This window comes from Sceloporus occidentalis, unplaced genomic scaffold (genome assembly GCF_023333645.1).
Source record: "Sceloporus occidentalis isolate IW3139 unplaced genomic scaffold, rSceOcc1.0.p SCAF_4, whole genome shotgun sequence".
In the NCBI taxonomy this organism is placed as follows: Eukaryota; Metazoa; Chordata; class Lepidosauria; order Squamata; family Phrynosomatidae; genus Sceloporus; species Sceloporus occidentalis.
The window spans coordinates 24496504-24523121 of NW_028316984.1; the positions used below are offsets into that span (position 1 = coordinate 24496504).

Genomic DNA, 26618 nt, shown 5'->3' on the forward strand with positions numbered 1-26618 from the left:
AAATTCCCCTGAAACCGGTATTTGTAGACTCTCAAAACATGATTTAAGAACATGTTTTTAAGGAAAAATTATGTTCCAGAGCAGAACTTTCCAGAACCTCCCAGACAGTTTGAGCTCTGGGTCTGGGAGTTGTAGCTTGAAAAAGTAATTTTTCCAAGCTGTGTTTCAAACAGGGATCCACATATTACATTTTTCAAATAAAATAAAATAGATCCTCCTCTTTAAGTTGTAAGCCTGTGAAGCTTGCTCCTTCATATGAATGCTTTTAGATGTATATATACAACAGTAATTCTATATTAACAAGTTCAAATTATCAACATGTAAGATAAATAAAAACTACAAGGAGCAAGTGGGTCAAACAACAACAAGTTTATTGATTAGTCAACTGACCATATCAATGGTGAAATGCAAATATCAGAATATCAAAGTACATATAAAGATAAAACTGGATCACTCCTAAAACTCATATAAAATTAGCCAGAGGGTTAAGGCACATAAAAGTTGAAAGTGGTCAAATTGTCCAAGCAGAACTAATTTCAGACATTTCCTCTAATACAGAAGTTTATTGTTGTCTAACCCTGACTGGTGCAGACAAAAACCTGGCAACGACCAAGGACACACTGGGATTCTCATCTTGTAATAAGAATTTTACATAAAATTGGACCAATTGTACTGGTAAATTTTAAACACCGGAACAAGAAGAAGCTGAATTTTTCCAACTTTTCTGGGAAAATAGGCACTTTCACCCATACATATAAATGCACTGACACCAGGCCAATTCTAAAGAAGTGAAATATCCTATCTCTAACCCTAATTGTGCATATAAATGCCCCAACATAGGAGCGCATTAAAAAAGAATGGAGCTGCCATATCCAAGCGGTGGGGCTGGAAATGGTAAAAAGTGAAAGTGTGACACCTCCAATGCATATAACTACAACATGCAGAAGCCACAAGGTCCAGGAGGGGGCATGGGGTGAGAAGGACATGAAGCCAATGCGAAGGGTCACAGGTACGACTGTGTGACTGATCAGAAGGGGGCTGCCATCCAATGGGAGGGCATCTAGGGAGGAAGTGGTCACTGGTGTGGTGTGTTTGTGTGACGGTGTGCAGGGATGGTGAGAAGATGCCAAAAAAAATTACCCAGCAGTGCAGCTTCACACTGTGCTGTGCAGTCAGTCTGCACCATGCCGTCAGGCTTGGGAGTGGCCGGTGTGGGTTTGATTGGTTTTAGAAAAGGCAGCTGTGAGCCGTTTTTCTTTCCCATCTGTTTCACCCCATAGAAAATCAAATGAAAAGTTATTCTGTTGTATCGTCAACGTGTGTTTGTGTCACAGACTTAAGCACTTAGGCTCTATAAAACTAGAGAACTTGCTAGAAGTATTGTGATATTGGAAAGAAAGAGCTGGACCTATCTTAAGAGGAATTAAAGAGAAGTGATAGAAAAACACCAAAACTTGAAAGTGCTTTTTTTCCCCATTAATAAATTAGGGACAGTGGATTTTGTGTAACAGAAGAGAACCCTCAGATATTGTGAGAATGAAAATAATAATTTGTTTTATTTATATACCGCTATAGCAATTCAACAGACAATAAATTGGAGAATCTGATAGTTAAAATGTAAGATTCAAATAAGCTTGAAATTGGGAGCCTTGACAGACCGGCATCAAAGGCCAGCATCGGGGCTGAGTGGGGGTATGGCATCTGCACGATGCACACCCGACTCCACCCCCATGCTGGCGTGATGCCATTCGCCCCACCACACGGTGGGCAGCATCATGGCGCTCCTTTGGCACTGCATCCAGATGACCAAAGGAGCACCAAAAAGCTGGAGTGCTGGTGGCTATGGCACCCTTTCTATGGCACAGAAAGAAGCCACGTTTTGCGGCACAGAAAGGAGCCTCTTTCTGTGGCTCCTTTTTGCGCCATGGAAAAGCCAGATCGGGGCCGTGGCATGTAGTTGCCATGACCCTGATCCAGTGCTGAAAGGAGCGACTGCATGCTGCCCCTTAGGGGTGGTCTGTTCAGCCCCTGAGTTGAAATAATGAATTTGTCCATTAAATGGATACACATCTACCACTACTGGAAAGCTTGTAAAATCAGCCAACAGTCTTTCTGCTATGGTGTAATTTATTTATTTTTTTAGCCTTTGGGTTTGAGCTAGCATTAAAGCTTCTGTTGGAATACTGATGAGATCCATTGGATTGACCTGAAGAAGAAGTCAAAGGATGGTTATCCAAGTTGCCTGAGTCTAAATACTTCTACGAGGCCAGAGATACCAAATTTGTTACAGATCTTAGCTTTTCTAATTGAGAGCTAATATTGTAGTGTTTGTGCAGTTCACACTGTTTCATAATAGTTCAGCATAAGGAGCATTGGACTGTGGATTTTACAACAAGAAAAGAGTCTGTTTCTTGTTAAAATGCTGTCACCTGGTTCAAGCTCTGTCTCCTTTGCTAAAGGTGCACACCTCTTTGTAGTTGAAATTTCAAACACAGAGGGCATCTGCAGTGCAATAAAGTCATCCAATTTGCTTTGTTTAGAGCTGCATTGACTACTAATATTAGTGGGTGAATTGGTCCTTTTCGTTCTTTTTGTCATGTTAATGACTGTGCAAAAAGCAGGCCTTGCTCTTGTGCCCAACAGCAAGGTTCTTTGTTAGCATGAAGAGTCTGTTATTCACAGGGAGAGCAGAGGCATAACACCAATCTGGCAGCAACACACCTTACGAGCAATGGCTTTTTAGCTACATTCAGTGCAACTCAAGTGGTCAGTTACTAAGCAATTACTCTGCTTAATTAAAAGTTATAAACAGGCAATAAAGACTTAGAACTATAGAACTGTTAGCAGAAGACTATAAAATAGAAAAATATGGGGTATGAAGCAATAAAACATATTGATAAAGTCAAACAAACTGCATAGGTCCCAGCAGAGCTTCCACCTCCATTGCCATCTTGGATCTCTTGGGTTAGATTCCTCAGGAAAGACTTATGGCTACTCAATTCCTGATAGCTGTTTTCACGTACCATTGCTGGGGGCAAAAGGTGGACATAACTCTTCTTGTAGAATGGGGATGGGCAACTGTAGCAGGTAAAGAGAGCCCAATTATTATTATTATTATTATTATTATTATTATTATTATTTTATCTTGAAGCCCTCTAGGAGCCTCACAGACTGCTAAAGAAACTCCTCAAAACTAGATCAGAACTAACCAGAAATCCACTTTTGAATTTGAAAAACGGTAGTTTTTCAAATGTGGAACAATGAGGGGGTTTGGTTTACAACCTATTCAGTTGCTGAATTGTTGTTTCTGAGTGGTCATGAGAAGAGCAAGTCTTCAGATTTTATGATCAGAAAATAAAGAGCATAGAGGAGGGAGTTGAGTGGGGCTGGAGCTCACAAAAACACCCTTGGGAAGGCATGTGCCATCTTGCTCACCCCTTTTGGGCAGGAAACCAGTATAACTTACCAGGCTGCAATTGTATTTCATCGGAAATGAGCAGAGAAATGAAACAGGGGTCCCAGATGACACCCATGTGATTAAGATACCTGCACATATTTAGGATTTATGCTCATTTCTAGGAGAGAGGGAGTGATGCAGGCAGTTGAAGAAGACCTGGGGGTCTTCTCCTGCAAGTCTTTCCCCTCTTCCATAGGATCCTCTAGCTGTTATTCCATTATCCCAGTCTAAAGCACAGGTTTTCTCAGCTGTCTTTTGGAAGATAAAAGGCAGGGGATTCTGTAGGGCCAGATTACTGGTATTTCATTTGGCCCTGTTGATTGGAAGTGGTTTGAATGAGATCTGGTTTCCAACTGGTCAAGCTGGCCAAAAAGGTTTAGAAACACTACAGCATCCAGCAAATCAAATTTCTTTTTAAAAAAACCCACAGAAATAAAAGTGGGATGGGTGTATACCATCAATAGCAGGCTCAATTGCATTTGCCCCTCTTTAAAAAACTAACAAAACAAAACAAAACAAAACTATTGCCAGTTCCAACCTTAATTGAAAACCTCCGATGCTATAGAAGGAAATAATAATTATTACCTATATAAATAAAAATGTAAATGTTCATTTGTTCAAAATTTTAAATCTCCCAAAGTTCTTCACCAATTGCTTTGAAATGATGACACAACTTTCCACTCGAATACATGCATGTGCCACTGGTCACTGTGAGCTGTTGGTCACCATCCTCTGGAGTTTGCTGGCCCCTGAGGGTCCCTTTGGGACACAGAGAGTCCGGCAAATGGGCCTTGGAGGACAGGAGCCAGTGGCAAGAGCTGATCTAGACACAGATTGCTTCTCACATGTTCTAAAGTCGGCATATCAGACAATCTCTATATCTACACAGACAATGGAATAACAAAAAATATTGTATACCCACAAGCACTGTGAAATTAAATATTTCAGAAACGTGCACTTTCTCTTTTCTTTCTTTTCCATTTAACCAGACTGAGCCACACCAACGTGTGGCTGGATACAGCTAGTAAATAAATAAAATACTACTGGAAGTATCAGACCTCTTAGGACCTACAATTTGGTATAATCAGCGAGACAAGTTTGAACAAAAATGCTTCATACTGGGCTTGTCACATTAACTTTTTGGTTCTGTTTTCCAGCATTTCAAGCCTGGTTTAGGCTGAGCATTTACAGAAAGCACCATTGCCACCTGTATCCATGAGAGATTCTACACACTTTGCATTATGTTTAAACCAGTTTGCTGGCAGCCTGGTAGTGATTCATTTATTTTTAGGTTATTTATTCATTTAACATATTTCAACCTGTGCTACATCAAAAGACCTCAGGGTAGGGCACAGCATTGACATGTCATAATGGCATACTCCCAAGCCCACATATCAGTAGTGTCCTTATCTTGCATGTGTAGGTGTTAGAAGTACCAATTAGTCAGCAGGTGTTGACACCTTGCTTGTGTAAGGAGCTTTTAAAAAACACACCTGGCATTCTGTTTCAATGGTCCCCGCACTCACTGGAAGTATTGGAATTAGTGTGATGTTGAAATTCATGGGGTTATCATCAGTCGACAGGTGACTTGAAAGCACAGACACACACACACAGCATTAGGACAGATTTTGGGTAGCAAACATGTTCCCTGTGTTTTGTTACAGCAGCTCTGAACTCTTTTCAACTATACTTTTGAAAGTGTAGAAAGGTAATCCACACAGTTTGGCTTAACGAACAAAAGACCTACCCTCCATGTGTTATTTGATTCTATCATATCTTAAACAGCTTGCTTTTATCACACAAAAATACAGACTAGTTTTGGATCTGGACTTAATCATACTTAGTCATACTAAATCCATTAAGATCACTGGGACTTAAATTTGAATAATTCTGGATTTGACCTATTAAGTATTGAATTATTATACACAAATAAATTAGACATCATAATCTGGGGACCTTGAAATAATTTTTCCTTAACCTAAAATGGGAGTCGGCATTCTTGGGAGCCTGAAGGGCCACCTCATGTGTGGCTTTTACAGACCTCTGAAGGGTTAGGATTGTCATGTTAGATCATTGGAAGTGACAATGCATCTCTTCTGTTGTTCCAGGGCAGGGAGGCCCAAAACAGCATTCTATACACTTGCTAAATGGTTTTCATACACATACATGTTTTTTTCTGCTGAAAAAAATTCTTTGGGGCTTTTTTTTGGCATGGGGATGTGCCAGGTCTTTTAGGAGAATTGTGGGGGTCATGGGACCACACTGAATAATAATAATAATAATAATAATAGGATTTATTTATATACCGCCTAATCACTGGGAATCCGAGCGGTTTACAACAGAGGGGATAATAGACTGAACCCCCGAAGATCTACATGTGTTTCATGGGCAGCACAGTTGTTACCTGTGCTCAACGACTTTGGGGGGGTATGGGCTTTAGCTTTGAGACGATTTCAGATTCTGATATTTCTTGGGAGAGGGAATTGTTCAGGGTACTAATGCTTTGTTTCGTGTCATTGAAAACTTTGTCCAGAGCTTTGCTTCTTTTCTGCATCTTAGATAAGTTAGAATGCATCTCTATTCAACCCCAGTGGCCATAGGGGATGGAACTGATGGGATTTGTAGTCTAACATATTTGGGGTGCTTCTCCTTCAGGAAGGCTGGTATAGATCAGTGCTTCCTCTTAGGTAATCTGATTGGGGGGAGCCAATAATTTTTTTTCCAGGCATCCAGGAACCTAGTATATTTGCCCCCATTGGGCACAGTTGTTTCTTTCCAGGAAATTTGCCAGGGAACAGTAGCCAATAGCTCAGGGGTTCAGCAATGGTCCAAGAACCACCATTTGGAATATCCCTGGCTGGATAATGAAAAGAAGGCAAAGCAACCAATACAGGCAATACACTTGTTTGTGTTTGTAATGATCTAACACTATGGCGTTAACATTATTTTTAAAACATTTAAATATTATTAAAACCTTATTTAAATATATCTGTTTTTAATCTGAAAGTCTTTGGGTTGGGGTTGCTATAGTATTTCACAAATGGCTTTTTCTGATTTTTACAGAGGAAAATTTGCTGTTGTTAGAAAATGTATTGCAAAATCTTCAGGCCAAGAATATGCAGCTAAATTTCTGAAGAAAAGGAGAAGAGGCCAAGACTGCAAAGCTGAGATTCTGCATGAAATTGCTGTTCTAGAAGTAACAAAACTGAGTCCTCATATTGCAAATCTCCACGAAGTCTATGAGACAACAAATGAAGTCATCTTAGTATTAGAATAGTAAGTATACATTATGTCACCTGTACGTGTTCTTGATGGACCTATTAACATATTTGTGTATATTAGTTGACTGAACAAAACCAGAAAGACAGGCTTAGAGAACATGCATGCTTTACTTTTTTGTGTTTGGTGCTTACAGGTTTTGGATTTGTGTTCTTTGTTGGAAAGACCCATGTTTCTATCTATTACACTTTTTATCTTACGTGCTGTTGTCTATTTTGTGGCTAGCAAATCACAGTTTTTATAATGTTTGGTGGTAACTTAAATATGGAAAATGTTAGTTTGCATTCCATGATGGTTCATGCTTGTTGATTTCTTAGCACCAACCCTTGTAGACATAATGAATAAACTGGTTAATTATAATAAGAAAATTAAAAGATCTAAGAATAGGTACAAAGTTACACCTGTCCTTAGCTCTGTGATTCTTGAGGGCTTGTGTTCTGTTTGGTTGTATTTCAGTGCAAGTGATGATAGATTTCAGATGACTCTCACTTTGACAGTGAAATTTGAGTGCCTGAATTGTGGTCATGGGTCATATTTGACTGAACGATTGCAACCAAGATTCTTTCTGAGCCAGTCTGTTACAGGATGGTAAGGTAGTAGGGTGGCTATGTATTATCTCCAGAATGAGAGACAGTATGTCTCTGTATATCAATTGTTGTTGAACATGGAAGGGAAGGTGCTTATTAGCTTGAGTCCTGCTGGTGGACTTACCATAACAGTTGGCCATTATGTGAACAGAAAGTGGGGAAATCTGTGTTTTGTCTGATCCAGAAAGGCTCTTCATATGTTTTGTTGTTTTGTATACCTCACCCATTTCTTTATGCTAGAAACTGTAAGCCACTGTTGTATATGTCAGTCTCTCAAATGGTTTCAACTGCACACCTGTCACTTTATTTTGCTCGCTAAATCTGCCTGATACTTCTATCTACAGCCATTTTTAGTTCTAATCCTGTGAAAAGTACAGCAATAGATCAGTTCCAGCAAGTTTCAGCTACAAGTTGCTGTCCTGAATCAAGACTCTTCCTTTTGGAAATTAAAAAAAATTGTCATCCACATATTTTTTAAAGTCAGCTTGACCAGCTCTGTAACAATGTCTCATTCTTGGTATCGACTGGTTGATTGTTGGCACACCTGAGCATTTCCACCTGAATGTTACGTCTGTTTTTGGAGCCTTAATAGGTTCATCATTACTCTGTCGGACTTGACTGAGACAAATATGTTATAACTGTAATTTCATTATAAATGAAACCTTTAGTATCTTGCCCTTGAATGCTATTGCAGTTTTTTTTAAAGCAATGTATCATAAATCTGTGTAAGGGGAAGAGGATCACCAGAAAAGGTGGAAGTTTATTTCCACTGTGTGCCAGAATACATGGCCCACACCCACCATTTTGACCCCTAATGGACATTCATGGCTTCTGCTTTCAAAACAAAACAAAATCCAGAGGTTAACCAGATGGGGTGTGAACTTCACTTTATCAATTTCTGTACTGGAAATTGTCAGTGGGCACTTTTATGTCTGCTGTGTCTTGATTCTCTTGAATTATGTGATAACCAACTGTGGTGGTACGGCAATAAATTTTCACCTCGTTTTTACTGCAGTAACACTTGTAGCTATAACCATAAAAAAATCAATCATCTAACATTACTGTGTAAAATGGGCTGGTAGATGGGATTCTGCAATATCTGTCAAAAGTCCAGCAGCACTCTGCCTTCCCTGGTTTCTCACAGTAAGTACTATTTTCCTGCAGAGAAGGAGGATTGCTGTGCAAAGTACTTGGACCCTTGTTTGGGGTGACTATGGCATGAGGTGGGACCGAAACAAAGTAGAAGGGCACATGTAATTTTTAATCATTTGGACATTTTCTCACCAGGCATACAAAGCAGAGCAGAATTCTATGCATCTCTGCCTAGGAATAAGCCACAGCATAAGCAGTTTCAAGCTTGCAAGGCACATATCTAGGGGCACATTTAAACTGACAGAAAGATCCAGTGTACCTTCAGGTTTTCCTGATCTGCAGTGACCATGAGCTTGTCTACACACTCTGAGGCAAGTTTGAACACACCCTGGTCCAATAGTTCATAGTATGCACTGGCACATGGCCATGGCTATAGCTGCTTCATTTTTTTCTCTTCTTTCCCAGTGCATGCACATGCATGTACTTCTGAACTCCTCCACTGGCCTCACACCATCATTGCTATGGAGCGCAATTCACATACACGGGCAAATATCTGGATTTTCCACTTAAAACTGGAATAAATCACCACTTTTTTCTCTCCAGATTAAAGACTAGAATAGACTACAAAGCTGGGCCAAAGCTAACAAAATAAAATTCAACATAGAGAAATGTAAGGTACTGCACTTAGGGTGGAAAAATGAGGAGAGAGCAAGCTTCTTTTCTGCTGCTCCAGAGAACAGGACCCGGAAAAATGGATGCAAGCTGCAGGAAAAGAAATTCCACCTCAACATTAGGAGGAACTTCCCCACAGTAAGGGCTGTTCAACAGTGGAACACACTCCCTCGGAGTGTAGTGGAGTCTCCTCCTTTGGAGGTCTTTAAACAGAGGCTGGATGGCCATCTGTCGGGGATGCTTTGATTTGAGGGTTCCTGCATGGCAAGGGGTTGGACTGGATGGCCCTTGTGGTCTCTTCCAACTCGATGATTCTATGAAAAGGCCTAGATTTGCCCCCAGTCATCCTGTATGTCATTTGGACAGCTCACTGTGAAAACTAGACCATTTAATTTGGCCAGCATAGATGCACCCCAGTTCTATGCAGTATCCTTGTAACATGAACAAGTGACCATCTTGGTGTCAGCACAAAGAGATGTATTTGGATGAAGAACTTTCAAAGGTGTGAATGTTCCTGTCTCAGCAAACACGTACAAGCACTTTATCGGGCACTTAGGATGTAATGGAATAAATTTTGTCAATGTAATATTTGTGGTTCTGGCACACATCTTGTTTTCATATTGTTTCTAAAATCAAGTGTATGTTAAGTATAACTCAATAAGATGGGTTTAAGAAAAATATGAGGCTAGAGTGCCAAAATGAATATGCGTTCCAGAAAATACAAGGGCTACATTTCTAGCATATCTTGAAAAGTTGTGGTGAACGAACAGGTTTATAGTTGACATCTTTTTAGACATAGGTAGACTGTAGCCTAGAATAAAAAATATTTTGAGATAGTCTCAGAGAATTAAAGGTGCTTTTCCTTGAAAGTGCCCAGGAGTCAGAGCTATCTTAATGTTGGGCAGTATACTCTGTTTTCTAGAACACTGCTTGTTGTTTCCGTTGGTTTGGAAGGCCTCATCCATTATTTTAGAAATTATTTAGAAATAAAATGGATGAAATCTCAAACTTTCATACTGGTTCACATGATCTAGCAAGCTGTCATTGAAGCAAGTACGCAAGTGATTAAGTAACAGTGACACCTTTGCTTGCCGGTGGTCGGCATCCTTGCAAGGTCCCTAAAACGAATACCCAGCTTGTTGAGGGCAATTAGCTTACACACTGTAAGCCACTCAGCAGTTGTCCCCAAACTGTGGTCTTTAAGGAGCTTTGGATTTCAGCTCCCAGAATCCCAAACAAGGCTTCTGGGAGCTGAAGTCCAAAATCTCTTGAAGGGCACAATTTGGGGACCACTGACTCAGGGAGTACTTCAGTGCACTGATAAGTGGTATAGAAATGTACTTGCTATTGCTATTGCTATGGCAATGTACACAACCTTTGTTTCATACACAAAACTATTAAAAATACTGGGTATGAAATTACTTTCAGGCTATGTGTATAAGGCGTATATGAAATAGATATGAATTTCAGGTTTAGACTTGGGTCTTATCTCCAAGATACCTCTTTATATGCAATCAGCCGGCCTTATCCATGGATGTTTTTATCCATGGATTCAAGCATCCACGGCTTGGAAATACTTTAAAAATAGACCAATCCCCATAGGCAACCCTTCATTTTGCCCTGTTATATGAGGGGCACCATTTTATTATGCCATTATATTTAATGGGACTTGAGCATCCATGGACTTTGGTATCCATGGTGTGTGTGTGTGTCCTGGAACCAAACCCCAGCGTCTATGCAAATATTCCCAAATGCAGCAAAATGACTCCATAGCTGGGTTCAGCCAAGTCTGGTTGCAAAGCCTCCTCATTCAGAGCTTTTTACTCAAGGAGGAAAGGTTTTGCTTATTTCCATAGGCTCAAAATCCAAAGCGCCGCTGGCCCCAGGCATTTTGGATGACGATGAGGGAGCCTCAACCTGTCCAGGCTCCCTTTGCAGACGCAGATACTGCAGCATGCGATGGGTTGTGTCTGTTTTGTTAAGTGTTGTTGCTCTGTGCCTTCAAGGCCTTTCCCATGTATGGGGGCCCTAAGGCCCCCCTACTATCATGGGGTGTTCTTGGCCAGATTTCTTCAGAGGAGGCTGAGAGAGTGTGACTTCACCAAGGTGGGCTTCATAACCAAGCTGGGAATCCAACCCTGCTCTCCGAGTCCTAGTCCAGCACTCAAACCACTAGGCCACACTGCCTCCATGTAGGGCAGGAGCACCCCCTGTTCCCAGCCAAGCCTAGTTGAAAGGGGGGGTTGGTTCTGGGGGGGTGCCTGGGAACCCCAAAATATGGGGCCTGTTGCAGCCACTGAGAGGCAGCCTGGCCTAGCGCTTTGAATATTGGGCTGTCACTCTGGGGACCAGGGTTCGAATCCTGCCTCGGCCATGGAAACCCACTGGGGTGACTTTGGCCAAGTCACACTCTCTCAGCCTTCCAGGGGAAGGCCATGGCAGACCTGCTCTGAGCAAACCTTGCCAAGAAAGCCCCATGATAAGACTGCCTTAGGGACGGGGAAGAAGGCACAGAGCAACAGCCGAGCCCCATCCCTCACTTGGGGTCCTCCTCGGTGAAGAAGCGGGCCTGGAGCTGCGCCATGGTCCCGCTCAAAGGCGTCTCAATCCAGGACCCCTCCAAGCGCCACCGCCGAGGACACGTGGCTCAGCTGCTCCCTGGGAAGGCAGAGCGGGGGCTCGGCGAGCGACTGGCAAGGCCTGCCGCTAAAGCCAGAGAGCCAATCGCGACTCCCTCCCTCCCTCCCTGCCAGGCCGGCTAGCCGATTGCCCAAAGCACCCGCCCAACTTCCGCGCATGCGCTCTGGCTGCGGGGCTGGGAGAGTCCGCTCCGCTTCTTCGCGCCGCCGCCAGATCCAAGACCAGGCTGAGGAGACTCCTTCTGAATTTCCCTCTCCGCCTACCCCCACCTCATCCCTCGCGCCCAGGGCTTCTGCGCATGCGCGCGCCGAAGCGACACACAGAAAATGCTGTTCTTTGTACTAATAATACCTTTATGGGACCAACCAAAAATGCACAATGACGTCACGTTCAAGGCTTTCGAAGTCACACTGGCTTCTTCTTCTTCTTCTTCATCACGCATTTGCGATTGACTTCTTGCGAGGGAAAGATTGACCCTTTCGCGATCTAGACTGTATTCGCAATAGACCCTTTTGCGATCTAGATCGCATTTTAGATTCAGAGGAGATGGCATTTGTGGTGCGCCGTGTCCTTCCTGACTCTCTGGGGCGCCCTCCTGTGGCTGAAAGTGCGCACTTCGGTCCCTGGAGTCTTCTTATTCCTCCCTGCCCTGGAGCGCCCTCTGGTGGCGGAGAGGGGGCGCTGCTACTGCTCGCCCTGTGGCTCCAAGGGGCTCCTGCCAACCTCATGGCCCTTGCCCTGGGGGGCTCCAGGAAGGGGCCTGAGGGGCCCAGGGCTAAGACAGGCTGCAGGGAGGCCTCCCCCGACCCCTGCTGCATCGCCTGGGGATGATGGGAACTGCCCTCCAACACCCCTAACACTGACATTCAAGTCACCAATAAAATTATGTATGCAGTATTATATATCTGTGTGTGTGTGTTTATATTAAATTATATATATACATAACCATGTGTGTAATGTTGTGTGTGTGTGTGTGTGTATGTATGCACACACACACGTATAAAATTATAACTTTATAAGTATACATGTGTGTGCATGAGTGCATATATATGTATGTATATGTTTGTGTGTGTGTGTGTGTATGTGTGTATATATATATATATATATATATATATTAAATTAGATATAATCTAGTTTGACACCCCTTTAGCTGCCCTGGCTCAGTGCTATGGAATCCTGGGAATTCTAGTTTTGTGAGACATTTAACCTTCTCTCGCAGCAAACTGGTGCGACAAGAAACTACAATTCCCAGGATTTCATGGTGCTGGGCCATGGCAGTTAAAGCAGTGTCAAAGTGGTTCATTTTGGCAGTGCAGATACTGCCAAAGTGGCACCAAACTGCATGATTCCTACAATGTAGATGCACTCTTAGGCTGCATCCACATGGCAGAAATAATCCAGTGTGACACCGCTTTAGCAGCCATGGCTCCATGCTATGGAATCCTGGGATTTCTAGTTTCTTGGGTACCAGAGCTCCCTGACAGAGAAGGCTAAATGCCTCACAAAACTACAATTCCCAGGACAATTCCTTAATCGGTGGCAGCGAAACTAACAGAATAATATTTGGCCCCTTCAAACATTTAAAACTTATTTCTTTTGGCACAGAATTTTGCATGTGCTGCTTCCAAGTGGTTACTAGCTACGTATCCCAGGATCCCACAGCATGGAGCCATGACAGTTAAAACGGTATGAACCTGGATTGTCTCTGGAGTGAAGATGCAGCCTGAGTTGGGTCCAAGACACACTGCAGAAATAATCCAGTTCAAGACCGCTTTAGCTGCCCTGGCTCAGTGCTAGGGACCCCTGGGAATTGTAGTTTTGCGAGACGTTGAGCCTTCTCTGTCCCAGGCCCCCCACAAATTCTGGGAAGGGCTCTCCTACAGGGAAGCTGTCCTTTGGGGGGTTGTGGGGTAAAGGTCTTCCCAGTGGCAGCCAGGCGCCCCTTGTGCATGCCCTCCATACATTGGAGTGCTGTGTGCTTTCTGGCTGGGAGAGGGCTGGACTGGATGACCTTTGGGGACTCTTCCGAGGAGCCCCTCCATGCTTTGACTGGGGTCAGTTTCCCTTTGAGTCCCAGAAACCCCCTTCCCTGGGATCTCCCCAGGGCAGCCAGGACTCCCTTCCGCAGCCACCCAGCTCTTCTCTTCTGAGAAACTCCCAGCACAGCTTCTGCTCCCGAGAGAAGCCTCCAAGACACCCTTTCTTGAATCATTCTATCTTTGAACCAGGGATATTCCCCCCAAAGGGAGGTGCACCGTTCCTGGAGGCACTGCAATACCAGGTCGATGCGTGGAGTGGACGGAGCAAGCTCCTATTCCATCTCCCAGCTCCAAAAATCCATTTAATATATAGTCCTCAAATAGAGGACGTATCAGATATTAAACTGATAAGAACAGATACTACACTTGATCTTAGCCAAAAGGCCGAGAAGCGATACTGAAGCCTCCCTCCGCCTCCCAGCCCTCTCCTTCCAACGTCCTTCCAGCCTCCAGTGAGCCCTGACCCTGACCTGAGGCCTCCACCCAGATCGACCCACTACCCACCCTCCAGCCCTGGCAGTGCCCTCTGGCCATGTCCCCCTCCACAGTCCCCAAGGGACGCCCTTCCGGAGGGGGAGCCTCGCCTCCCAGGGGGCCCTTTGGCCCGCAGTGCCACTTCGGAGTTCTCCTCCCTCCCCATTGGTCCCGAATTTGCATGGCCCCACCCCAGGCCCCTCCCACCATGCCCTGCGCTCTGGTTAACCCTTGCTCCCCCTTTCCACAAGGTATCTGCCCTCTTCATCTGGGAAACTCAGGCCGGGAGGAGGGAGAGGAGGAACAGCAGGACTCCTGGCCAGGGAGGCTCTGCTGCGGAAGCATTAGCATACCCTCCAAAGAGGAAGAAGAGGAAGAGTGACTAAGGATGGCCTCTCTCCTCTGAACGCCTGCCTTGAGTCAGTAATGGGCTGGATCAGGGCCGGCTCTAGGTACTGGGCCACCCTAAGTGAGAAATATTGTGGCACACACACACACACACCCCGTAGCCCCTCAAAGTGTAGGGAAAATGTAGGGCATGATGTAGGACAAATTGTAGGACGTTCAAGAAAAATGGAGGACGCGACCAATTAAAAGCCAAAGGGTATGATGAGTTTAATTTTTGAGGACTGTAGGAAGCCTAGCTTAAGCAGAAGTAACAATAAACATAAGGATAGTAGAAAGGACGGGTGGGGTGGGATTAGAGGGATTAAGAATAACAAAAATAGTATTTACAGTACTTTTGCAGCACTTTGTAGTGCTTTCCAGCACATGATGACCTTGCAGTGCAGGCGGGTAAAAAATATCAAAGACGATAAAATCAAGTCAAAAAACAAATCAAAACAAAACACGGGAACAATAGTTAAAAGACATATTACATTACAAGTTCCCAAACTCCCTCAATTCCCAACCGACGGCCAATAAAATCAATCAAGATCATTCAATCCAATGGGAATAATTAGGTAAGTGGGAAAATTGGAAGCCAATTAGGGAAGGCTCGCTGGATAAGATCCATTTTTAATGCCTTCTTGAAGGCACCTAAAGATGTTATTTGGCGGATCTTGTGCGGTAACTTGTTCCAGATTTTTGGAGCTGTCGTCTGGGAAGTCGCCTTCAGTCTAGTTCTCTCTGACTGCAGTAGATCCATCCCAGAAGATCTGAGAGTGCAGCGGGAAGGATTGTGTGGGAGGAGGCGTTCCCTCAGGTATGTTGGACCAAAGTCATTTGTGGCTTTATAGGTAATGACCAACACCTTATAATCTGCCCGGAAGCAAATGGGGAGCCAGAGTGGGGATTTTAAAATAGGGGTAATGGATTCAAATTTTGAACTCCCTGTATCCAATCTGGCTGCCATATTTTGTACCAACTGCAGCTTCCGAACGAAGCATGAGGGTTGCCCCATGTAGAGCACTTTGCAGAAATCAAAACGAGAGGTTACCAGTGAATGTACAACCGCTTCTAGGTTTTCCCGTTCCAGGAAGGGTCGTAGCTGGCGTATCAGCCAAAGCTGATAAGAGGCACTTCTGGCCATTGCATCCACCTGGGATGACAGCTGAAGCGACGAGTCCAGGAGTACCCCAAGCTACGAACACAGTCCTTTGGGGGAAGTGTGACCCCGTCCAGAACTGGAGAGCTTATCACCATTCCCGGATTAGGATTGCCTATAGCGAGTACCTCCATTTTATTTGGATTCAGTTTAAGTTTATTTTCCCTCATCCAATCCATTACTGACCTCAGACAGTCATTCAGAGGGGAGATGCCATCCTTGGTCACCGAAGAAGTCTGAGACATGGAGAAACAAATGTGGATGTAATCAGCGTATTGATAACACTGTGCCCCATGTCTCCAGATGATCTCTCCCAGTGGCTTCATGTAAATGTTGAAAAGCATTGCTATTCCTTCTCCTTTCCTTATTGGCCTATTTCTCTTTAAAAGGTTATACCCCTCTCTTACTACTTTCCAACCCTAAGACTCATCCCAACAGTTTCAGTGCTGAATGCTTTATGGTATCTGCTTTCCTCTCTTAGTGGTCCAAGTTCATATTTGTGTCTGTCTCCTAGCGATAGGAGCAATGAAGAACTGAAGAGGGTTTTGGGGAGCTGTGGTCCAAAACACAGGGCAGAAATCCTTCAGTCTGAGGCTGCTTTAAGTGCCCTGGCTCAATGCTACGGCATTCTGGGAACTGTAGTTTTGTGAAACATATGGCCTTCTCTGTCAGAGAGCTCTGGGTCACAGCAAACTATAGTTCCCAGGGTCCCCTAGCACCGAGCCAAGGCGGTTAAAGAGTCTCAAGCTGTGTGGTGTTACGATGTTATCTTTTGTTATATTGTTGTTATATGAGGTTATTTTTGTTTTGGGGATAAACATATATGTTGTTATGTTTTAATATTCATTAACTCAGTTGTGACTCAAGGACACAGACGCATTAAGAAAGATAAGGAGCCTGAGAACGTAATTGTTCTGAAGAACTTGCCAGAATCCCGGAGGGGAGGACATCCCTGCGCCAATGAGAAGTCCAATTAATTGGCTTTATTGGTTAACAGGGTGAGGTTACTTTATGAGGTGATAAAAACAATGTGTCTAGAACCCTCAAGAATTGCTTCCGGGCCGACCTGAGAGCACGGGGCGGATTATATGGGGAGAGGCGGTCCTCCAAGTACCCTGGGCCCAAGCCATTTATTGCGCCCGGAAGTGAATGGGCAGCCAATGTAGATCTTGTAGGACAGGTGTTATATGGCTGGTCCTGGAGCATCCAGTGACCCACCTAGCTGCCATGTTCTGCACTAATTGAAGCTTCCGGGTTTGGTACAGGGGTTGCCCCATGTAGAGCGCGTTACAGAAATCCCACCGAGAGGTCACCAGAGCGTGTACCACCGTTTCAAGGTCCCCCTGGCCCAGGAAGGGTCGCAGCTGGCGTATCAGCCAAAGCTGATAACAAGTACTCCTGACTGTCGCATCCACCTGAGATGTCAGGTGGAGCGATGAGTCCAGAAGCACCCCCAGACTGCGAACTGAGTCCTTCAGGCAGAGCGTGACCCCATTCAGGACAGGTGGACAAATTTCCATCCCCGGGCCCGGGGAACCTATCACGAGTACTTCCGTTTTCTCTGGATTCAAGCTAAGTCTGTTTTCCCTCATCCAGCCCATTACTGACTCCAAACAGGCATCTAGAGGAGAGATGCCATCCCTGGTCACGGCATCAGTCAGAGACACAGAGAAACATATTTGGGTGTCATCAGCGTACTGATAACACCGCACCCCGTGTCTCCGGATGATCTCTCCCAGCGGTTTCATGTAAATGTTAAATAGCATGGGGGACAGAATGGCTCCTTGAGGGACACGAGATGTAAGTTCCCTCTTATCGGAGCACACGTCCCCCAGCTGCACCATCTGGAATCTACCCAAGAGGTAGGAACAGAACCACTGGAGCGCAGTGCCCCCGATGCCCAACTCCCTCAGGCATTCCAAAAGGATACCATGGGCAGCAGTGAGACAGGCCGATAATTACTCCGAATCAGGGGGTCTAGGGAGGGCTTTTTTAACAGCGGTTTTACAATGGCCAATTTCAAGCTGGATGGAAATCGCCCTTCTCTAAAAGATGAATTAATTATGCGGCATAACATAGTAGTTACGCCCCCCCCCCCGAGCCGCTAACCAAGAGGGACAGGGATCAAGAGAGCATGTTGTCTTCCTAACACTTCGAAGGGTCTTGTCCACTTCCTCAGTACTCTCAGACTCAAAATGATCCAGTACAATTGAGTCCACGGAAGCTCTGGAGACCTCTTCTCTGGATCTTGAAGAAATACTGGCATCGAGATCAGCCCTTATCCGAGAGGTTTTATCCTCAAATAGGGATGCCATAACCTGGCGGCCCCTGTGACAAACCCGCATTTGGAGGCCCGCTCCCGGTTCGGGGCCCGCACGGCACCAACCCACCTTCCCCTGCCTCCCTGCGTGGCCGCGCCACCCACCTCCTCCTCCGTTCCAGGCCTTGTGGAGGAAGTAAAGGAGGAGGCGGTGTGCGGGGGGGGGGAGGCAAGGGAGAGTGGTAGGGAGGTGGGGAGGGGGGCGCAGGCGCGCACAGGAGGCGCACCTCCTTCTCCTCCTCCGTTGCAGGCCGCGCCAAGCGGAGGAGGAGGCAGAGGTGCCTGCCTGGCTTGGTGCTCCTTGCGCGCGTGCGCGCACCAGGCCAGCAGGCACTGGTAGGCAACCATCCACCGCCTCCTCTGCCTGACGCGCCTCCGTGCTGGGCACTTTCTTGGGCCCGGGAGGCGGAGGCAGAGGAGGAGGCTGAGGCGGAGGTGGGTGGCTGCCTGCCTACTGCCTTGACGCTGTCTCCCAGGCCCCAGGGAGGTCTGGAAGCGGCATCCTCCAAGCCTTGCCTGGGGCTTGGGGGACACTGTCTCCCAGGCCCCAGGGAGGCCTTGGAAGCGGCGTCCTCCAAACCTTCCCTGGGGCTTGGGGGACGTTGTCTCCCAGGCCCCAGGGAAGGCTTGGAAGCGGCGTCCTCCAAGCCTTCCCTGGGGCTTGGGGGACACTGTCTCCCAGGCCCCAGGGAGGCCTTGGAAGCGGCGTCCTCCAAGCCTTCCCTGGGGCTTGGGGGACACTGTCTCCCAGAGCCCAAGGAGGCCTTGGAAGTGGCGTCCTCCAAGCCTTCCCTGGGGCTTGGGGGACACTGTCTCCCAGAGCCCAAGGCGGCCTTGGAAGCGGCGTCCTCCAAGCCTTCCCTGGGGCTTGGAGGACACTGTCTCCCAGGCCCCAAGGAGGCCTTGGACAAGGTTTTAAAATGTAGGACTTTTTTTTTTAATTTCCTGGCAAGGAAATTTAAAAAAAAATAATCCTACATTTTTAAACCATGTCCTACATTTTTCCCGGTTTGGAAGCCCTCAGGGATGGCAACCCTATCTGCAAAGAAGTTGTTAAACTTGTCACAGCAGGCCTTGGATGGTTCCAAAATAAAGTTCAGGGAGGAGGGCAGCTGAGTAAGCTCCCTCACTACCCTGAACAGCTCTGCCGGACATGACTCCGCAGACGCAATACGTGCAGCATAGAACGAATTCTTTGCTGCACTTATTGCCACTCCGTAGGCCTTCAAAAGAGAGTCTAGGAGTGCCTTGTCGGCTAAGTGCTGGTGTCTTCACCAGTCGCGCTCTAGTCGTCGCAGGACTGGCTTCCTTGCCCTTAGATCTTCCGTATACCAGGGCTGTTTTTTGGAAGCAGGCCTGAAAGGCACTTGGGAGCGATACTGTGTTTAGCCCTGGAGAGATCAGTATCCCAGATGTTGGTCAGGGCATCAACAGAATCGCCGTCAGTTCCAACCATATACCCCTCTAGGGCTTCTTGGAACCTTTTGGGTTCCATCAGCCTTCGAGGGTGGACCATTCTAATAGGTCTGCCACCACCGGGAGGGATCTGGGTAGATGCCTTGAATTTAAGCTCAACCAGAAAATGGTCCGTCCATGACAAGGTGGAGATATTTGTTACCTCCGCCCACGGATTCTCCATGACCATATCAAGTGTATTACCAGCAGAATGCGTGCGCCCTGAGACCAGTTGAGACAGGCCCATGGAAGTCATGGTAGCCATGAACTCCCGAGCCGCACCAGTTGGACTATGGCTGGCCTCGAAGGGGATGTTGAAGTCCCCCAGGACAAAAAGCCTAGGGGACTCCAACACCAGCTCCGAGACCAGCTGTGTCAGTTCGGCAGGGAGTCTGTTCGCGCACAGGGTGGCCAGTAAACCAACAGAATCCCTAAACTGTCTCTGGCCTTCAGGGTCAGGTAAATACATTCGATATGGGCAGCTTGCCAGACATGATTCCTGGTTAAGGAAAGGGTGTTCTTATGAATCAAGGCAACACCCCCCGCCCACCGCCCACCTAACCTGGTCTGGTCCTTGATTGAGTACCCGGCAGGAAGGGCCTGTGCCCACACTGCTTCGCTTTCAGGCCCAAGCCAGGTCTCAGTGATGCAAGCCAAGTCACAGCTCTTATCCTCTAATAGGTCGTATATTATGTGGGTCTTATTCTTTACGGAGCTGGCACTGCACAGGAGCAGAGACAGGGTTTGTGGTACAGTTGGACTGACCCTCAGATCTCTTTGGTTAGGAGAGTGGATGGAAGGAGAGATAGATATTACACAACGATCTCGCCTTCCCTTGTGAAGTGACTCCACTCTCCTACCGCTATATCTCCCCCTGCCCCACACTACTCCAATGGGAGCCCCACTCACACCAAAAACGTCATTCGCTACCTCCCCAAACTGAGCACTCCCCGGGGTTGTTCCCACTAGGTGAAACCCCGCGTTCTGAATCGAATCCAAGGAGTGGCGTTCCTATTAGGATCCGATTTAAACCTAGAACGGTTCTAGAGCAACCCGCAATCGTCCCCACTACAAATCGAATCGTAGAGCGGGATAAAAATTTAAATCGAGTTTTCCTCATTTAACGCGTGTTAAAAAAACACTAGGTCCGACCTACGTTTTTCCCTTGATTCGAGTTAGGAACCGGAGTATTTAAATAGGAACGACAGCCTTTGAATCGTGTTAGATGGATGGGAGGAGCGGACTGTGATGGGGCTGGCCTTGGGGGAGTTGCCCTTTCTGTCCCCATCCGTCGTGGCTGTGGCCATTTTTGCTTCCCTCACCCCTTTGTCCACTGTGGTCTTTCAATAAGAGGTGGATTGCAACCTCCCGTCTGTGTGGGGAGAGCCCATTTCTAACGGAGGAGAGGCAGGAAGGGAAGGCTCCTCTCGAAGAGGCATTCCCTGCCCGCTTGGGCTCTGATCTCGCCCAGGCAGGGAAGGGAAGGCTCCTCGCGAGGAGGCATCTGATCTCACCCAGGCAGGGAAGGGAAGGCTCCTCGCGAGGAGGCATCTGATCTCGCCCAGGCAGGGAAGGGAAGGCTCCTCGCGAGGAGGCATCTGATCTCGCCCAGGCAGGGAAGGGAAGGCTCCTCGCGAGGAGGCATCTGATCTCGCCCAGGCAGGGAAGGGAAGGCTCCTCGCGAGGAGGCATCTGATCTTGCCCAGGCAGGGAAGGGAAGGCTCCTCGCGAGGAGGCATCTGATCTCGCCCAGGCAGGGAAGGGAAGGCTCCTCGCGAGGAGGCATCTGATCTCGCCCAGGCAGGGAAGGGCTCTGATCAATGGGGGGGGGGGATAGAGCCTTTCTCCCTCCATTTCTCAAACGGAATCTGCCTTCTCCTCCAACCCTGGAAAGAGAATCTTTGGGAAGAGTGCTCCCTCCCTGCTTTTCCAGCAGCCTCCTTCATTGATCTCTGTGCTCTCTGAAGGGATTCTCCCTGGCTGTCTTGGGAGACATGAAGAGGGGATGCTGTCATGCAAAACCTATCCCATAGTTCCTCTGGAAAGAGCTTGGGTTTCCTAAATTCGCTTTTCCAGCAGCCTCCCCCATTGATCTCTGGGCTCTCTGAAGGGATTCTCCCTGGCTGTCTTGGGAGACATGAAGAGGGGATGCTGTCATGGAAAACCTATCCCATAGTTCCTCTGGAAAGAGCTTGGGTTTCTTAAATTCGCTTTGCCAGAAGCCTCCCCCATTGATCTCTGTGCTCTCTGAAGGGATTCTCCCTGGCTGTCTTTTGGGAGACATGAAGAGGGGATGCTGTCATGCAAAACCTATCCCATAGTTCCTCTGGAAAGAGCTTGGGTTTCCTAAATTCGCTTTCCTAAATTCGCTAAATTCACAAACAGTCAATGAAATGGAAATGATGCCAAAAGATAAATCGCTTCCAAATATTCCGGATTAACGTTACGTCATTCTGACGTACTATTGATTGACAGCTCCAAATAAGGTATGGAGGAGAAGAATCGCTTTATTTAAACACCGATTTCATGCCAAGTAGGAACGCTTGCAGGTAAAAACTCCGATTTAAATAACCAGATGGGAACGATGAACAAAGCGATTCGGATAGCGGGATAAGAACAGTGTTATTTTGAATCGATTTTATTAAAAACGTTGTATTTTAAATTGTTTCAAATCTTAAGTGGGAACAACCCCCCCGTATCCATAAATTCTCCCCCCCCCCACAAAGCAACACAGCAACAGAGAAGAGATACAACACCAATCATTCCTCTGCTTCGACACAGCTAGCAAGGACCCGCCCCTATCACCTACTACAAGGCTGCACAGCTGCACAGTTGCTGAGTTGGAACTCCGTTGGCAGCTTCTCTAGGTCAGTGCGCAGCTGTGCAATCCTAACACCCAAACCTAGAGAGCCATCCGGCACAGCAAACGCAGCAAACAGTCCTCCAAAGGGCCACAAACGGGGGCGGGACGAGGAGGAGTCCAGTGGGCTGGCTTTGTAGCGTGCCCCTGCCACAGGCATACCCTTCTCTCCGCCTTCCCCCAGCTGTTAAAGGGCACTCCTTAGTCCTGGCTGGAAACGCTGATTTGGAACTCCGGTGGCAGCTTCTCTAGGTCGGTCGGTGCTCAGCTGCGCAATCCTAACACCCGAACCTAGAGAGCCACCCAGCACAGCAAATGCAGCACAGTCCTTCGGAGGCCCACAAATGGGGGTTTGTGATTCGACTTCACTCCATCCATCGCTCCCACCATGAACGCAGATCTTTCCATCCTCCCCTTGTAATTTCTTGTGTTTTGGGCACAATTATCATCCCCACTAGTTTGCACGGCTTCGAAATGCATGTCGGTCATCTGTCTGTCATCAGTGATGTAAGTGGCAGCCTGGCTTTGGAACTATATATATAAATTGATAGAAGATTCAATTCATTTTGCAACTATTTTAAATTAGCCAGGCAATCTGATGGCAGCTCATAGCGACGCAAGTAGTTGCAAAACCAATGAATCAAATCTTCTATCAATTATATATATGTATATGTATATGTATATGTATATGTATATACATATAGTTACCATGATTGACATGCATTTTGAAGTGGCAGAAACTAGTGAGGATGACAATCATGCCCCCAAAAGAAGCGATTACACTTATTATTGTTATTATTTATTAACCAAATCAGTAATTCACTTTCAATCATAGTGGGAATGCAGTCCTAAGGCCCAAAACACACTCTGGAAATAATCCAGTTTGAGACTGCTTTTAAGAGGGTTTTGCAGGAGTAAGAATAAGGAATAACTAAATATATTTGTTATTCCTTATTCCTGTTATTGTATTATACGTGCAAACACCAAAAAACAAACCAATTTTGTTATATTGCACTAATTTAGAATTATTATTTTTTAATTTTTTTTTGTTTCAGGTCATATGATTTATTTTATTGAGGAGTATAATAGGAATAGGAGTTAACACTGAGAAAAAACATGACTTCTTTTCCCTTTTCCTCCTCCTCTTTTTCACTTCCATTGACTGACAGCCATGCTTCCCTCTCCTTGCCACCAGGTGGCGCTGTTTCCCTCCTTCTAGCCTCAGAGCTTCCATTCCTCCTCTCTGGAGGCAGAGACCTCATGGAAGGCGGGGCAGAGAGTGGTGGGAGGGGCCGGGGTAGGGGTCATGCAAATTTCAGACCAATGGGAAGAGAGGAGGACCCCAAAGTTTCCTGGAGGGAAAAAGGGTCCCCCTGTGAGATGAGGCTGGAAGGGCAGGGAGGCTTTGGCTCAGGGGTCCTGGAGAGGGCCATGGGGGGAAGGTGCTGCTGGGGCCAGAGGGCAGGCAGTGGGGCCTAGTGGGTGGAGGCCTCATGGCAGGCTCGGGTCTCACTGTATCTTGGAAGAGCGTCGGAAGGAAAGGGTCCAAGGGCAGTCCCGTATATCATTCTATGGAGCATTCCTTTGAGAAGCTAAGCATGCTTTTTAAGTATTTTGGAATAGATGCTGCTGTTTTCTTCTTTTTGTAGTAATTGCTTTCTTTTGGAGGGTGTAGCAGGCGGGGAAACGCCATCAAAGGCTTTTGTTACAGTGTTTATTTGTGCCATGCTTAAATTGATTGATGCTTATTGGCAGAGATTTTCCTTCTCAGCCTTTTTGTATCTTGTTGCAGTGAAGAAGGGAGCAGAGCCATGGCCTCCCCCACCAGCCTCCTTCTTCTTTGGTCCTTTATTTCTTCCTCTGTATTTGGAGACCTTCCTTGAGGGAGGGAGCCTTGGGCAAAGGACTTTGCAGAGCCCTCTCAGAGCAAAAGGAAGGAAGAGAAGGAGCCTCTGTGGATGATGGGCTCAAGAGTGGCTCAGCCATGCACAGGAGGCCCCTTCGGAAGACCTAGGGTTCATTCCCATTTACCTTTAAACTGGTTTGCGATGGGCCTTTGCTCCTTCCATCATTCCCTCTATGAAAGTGGATCTTGTCATTCTCTCCTTGTAATTGCTACCTTTTTGGCAAAATTGTCATCACCAGTTTGTGCCGCTTCAAAACGCATGTCAATCACCTGTGTCTCATCGGTGATGGAAGCGGCAACCTGGGAACATTTTATTGCCATATTAACATTACAGGGACTTGTTGAAGATTTTGACTAAATATTTGGTGAGATTTGGGGGGTGATTTGGTGAGTTTTGGCCAAACGTTTGGGGAATTATCTTCGAGGCTTGAATCACAGTCACTGAAAATCCCAGTTTGGCCCAGTCACACTTCCAGCAGTGATCTGTGAGAAAGCAGCAGTTCTGTGGCTCTGTTCCAGGAGCCCCCTCCATTGCAGCCTTCTGCCCAGCCAGGGTCCCAAAAGGCCCTCCATTTTGAGCCTGACCCAGCAGCACCATTTGGTGTTTTCACTGTTGCCTTTTAGCCCTTGTTTTGGGCATGCCCTGCATTGTTCCATGCACGTCCTCCATTTTGAGTAGGACCAGGAAGAATGCATTTATATTTATATTATTTTAGCGTTTATTTTTATCATGTCCTCCATTTTTCTTTGCATGCCCTCCAAGAAGCAGAGATTTACATTTATATTGTTCTTAGCTATTATTTAATCATGTTCTACATTTTCCCTTGTCCTCCACTTTGAGCATGACCAAGAAGCATGTATTCAAATTTATGTGAGTGGTTTTAGCTTTTTTATTTTTATTTCTAATAATCAGAAAATACATATTGCATATTTATATTGCATATTGCAGAAAATACATATTGCATATTTATGTTACATATTGCAAAAAATATATATTGCATATTTATATTGTATATTGCAGAAAATACATATTGCCCAATCACTGGTTGCAGAATTGTCTGCAGCGCAGCGGATCTTGTCTGAGTTTCAGGTCTTCCTGTGATTTCCGTGATTTCAGTGATTCCGGTGATCCTAACACCTACATTCGTTATGGCTAGAAACGGTTAAAATCATTTATAGCGGGTAAAAGAACAGAATGAATCACAATCTCCAAAAATCACAGTTTGGTGCTCAAGAACAGAATGAATCACAGTCACTGAAAATCACAGTTTGGCATTCAAGCCAGTCCCAGTTCCATAAGAAGGCAGCAGAGCCATAGTCCCCACCAGCCTCCTTCCTTAGTCCTTTATTTCTTCCTCTGTTCTTTGGAGGCCTTCCTTGAGGGAGCCTTGGGAAAGGACTTTGCAGAGCCCTCTCAGAGCAAAAGGGAGGAGGAGAAGGTGCCCCTGTGGATGATGGGCTCAAGAGTGGCTCAGCCATGTCCAGGAGGCCCCTTCGGAAGACCTAGGGTTCATTCCCATTTACCTTTAAACTAGTTTGCGATGTGCCTTTGCTCCTTCCATCATTCCCTCCATGTCATTCTCTCCTTGTAATCGTTACTTTATTTGGCATGATTGTCATCTCCCCCAGTTTGTGCTGCTTCAAAATGCCTGTCAGTCATCTGTGTCTCATTGGTGATGGAAGCGGCAACCTGGGAACATTTTGTATATATATGATTCAATTCATTGGTTTTGCAACTACTTGCAATTACCCAGGCGATCCCACGGCAGCTCATACTGAGGCAAGGACTTGCAAAGCCAATGGACTGAAGCTTATGTCAATTCATTTTAAGTGTGTGTGTGTGTGTATATAGTTCCCAAGCCAGGTGCTGTTTCCATTACTGATGACACACAGATGATTGACACGCATTTTGAAGCGACGCAAATTACTAGGGATGACAATTGTGTCAAAAAAGAAGCAGTTACACTTATAAGCTACAAATTTGCAGAAACAGACAAACTCACAAGAATTTTGACAGAAGGAAATTTAGGGGGAAAAGGGAAAAGACTGGAACTGCGTGATCACATTTTTACCACAGAAAAGAGGAGAGTGAACAACAGAGAGGTTTGTAGAAAGATGGAGTTAGAAGATAAAGAAATTGTGTGATACAATATCAAGGTTAGATAAAGTCAAAGGAACTTGGAGAAAAAGTTACTTAGGATTTAGTAAACGATGGGTAGCAGACATACTAGAAAGTGAATATAAAGGATTACAGATGAAATAATGAAAAATAACCAGATTTGTAGGCTAGG

At 46.0% G+C, this 26618-nt stretch overlaps 1 non-coding gene across 1 annotated transcript; it reads right to left on the bottom strand.

The window, feature by feature from the left end:
• Nucleotides 1–13971: 13971 nt before the first annotated feature.
• LOC149313635 (U2 spliceosomal RNA) lies at nt 13972–14162 on the bottom strand. The gene has a single exon (XR_016281171.1). It is a non-coding gene; the product is annotated as a U2 spliceosomal RNA (small nuclear RNA).
• Between the last annotated feature and the right edge of the window lie 12456 nt (nt 14163–26618).